General features: G+C 40.9%; 1 long non-coding RNA gene across 1 annotated transcript; it reads left to right on the forward strand.

The window, feature by feature from the left end:
• The first annotated feature begins 271 nt into the window (after nucleotides 1-271).
• LOC110675860 lies at nucleotides 272-746 on the forward strand. The gene is made up of 2 exons (XR_002499857.1): nucleotides 272-427; nucleotides 488-746. It is a non-coding gene; the product is annotated as an uncharacterized LOC110675860 (long non-coding RNA).
• Nucleotides 747-1,455: the final 709 nt, after the last annotated feature.

Below are 1,455 nucleotides of genomic sequence, written 5' to 3' on the forward strand. Positions count from 1 at the left end.
CGACGACTACTGGATTGAAGAGGGTCACACTAATGCCTTCAACGAGGACGTGTGCACAGAAGGGCTGTTTCCAGTTGTTGGAAGGTGCCTCGCCTGAATACACCGCTGCTGCAGTCCGAGAATAACAGTTGTAAGCAAGGTATCTAAAAGGGAGGTAATACGATATGACCAATTGCTGAATTCGCCATATTGGAAAAGCATACAACAGCTGGCCACTTTGTTTTCATGGAATAAACCAGCATGCCATGAAATCTAGTTTGCTTTTTGCTCTTCACAGTTTGTTTTGTTTGGTGCACGAACGGAAACGTCATGAATACTAGCCAATGGAAGTAAAATATCAGGAATCAGTTGGAAGCTTTTTAGGATAGTTCTTTTATAGGTAACAGAGTAACATCAAGAGTATACTGCACGATCCATTGGCAATAAGGTGAATGATAATTTGAAGTATTTCTGCAGATATTAATCATCCGTATTCGGAATCTTCCAGGGCATCCTCAATTGGTTGTGTTTAACTAATGCTTGAGATTACTTAAATCGTAGAAGTTGCGTCGGACAGAGATAATCAGATACATTAGAATGTTGGCAAGTTTTCCCGAGAAGCGTCCGAGCCTGTCCAGGCAAATTGAGAACAAATGAGGCAACAACGCTTTGAATGAATGAATTGAAATTATCCCTTATTCTACTCATAAATCTTCATTATAATAAAACTAAATTGTGACTCTTGCTGCTTTGCGGAATACGTTTTATATTTCCATATTGCTTGTTTGTTCTGTGAAGACCGACCATCGTATTGGTTACAGGACGATAACTACAATTGGTTTCGCTATCAACTACTTGGGAATCGAATAAAAAACGCATTAGGGCCCATTCACACATTTCATAACGCTGAAGAGGGTGGGTGGGTGTCCTTAAGATGTTACAGTTCATACAAAATCCGAAAAATATTCATACAAAAAGTGTTACGAAGGGGTGGGTGAGTGTCAAAAATGATCACTTATGGCGTTATGAAATTTGTGAATAAACCCTACCGGTTTTTGGTGTTGGCAACTGTATTCTCGCAATATCTATCTGATGGTGTTTAGAATAAAATAATGTGACTTCATCTTAGTGGCAATGAAACTTTATCCTACTTGCCTTCCCTACGGCACACACTGCAACGATCTTGAATATTATAAACATCGCTATGGATACGATTATACAAAAACATATCGGCCAGCTTGCCGACTCGCCAGCTGTCACATTCCCCCACTCTTGGTTTACCACTCCCCGCATCCAGTGACTGCTTAGATTGCTGTACCTGTACCTTTAAAATACCTTGGTTGTAAGGGTAATTCATTTTTAAATCACTAGCCAGCCTAGACCTGTGCGCCGTCTACGCCGATTCATTTTACATCATGCTGACTCCGGTCGAGGTGATAGTGGCGCGCCAAATGTCGATCAGAAGCACGATGCATA

The sequence above is a fragment of the Aedes aegypti genome, chromosome 2 (assembly GCF_002204515.2).
Source record: "Aedes aegypti strain LVP_AGWG chromosome 2, AaegL5.0 Primary Assembly, whole genome shotgun sequence".
Taxonomy (NCBI): domain Eukaryota; kingdom Metazoa; phylum Arthropoda; class Insecta; order Diptera; family Culicidae; genus Aedes; species Aedes aegypti.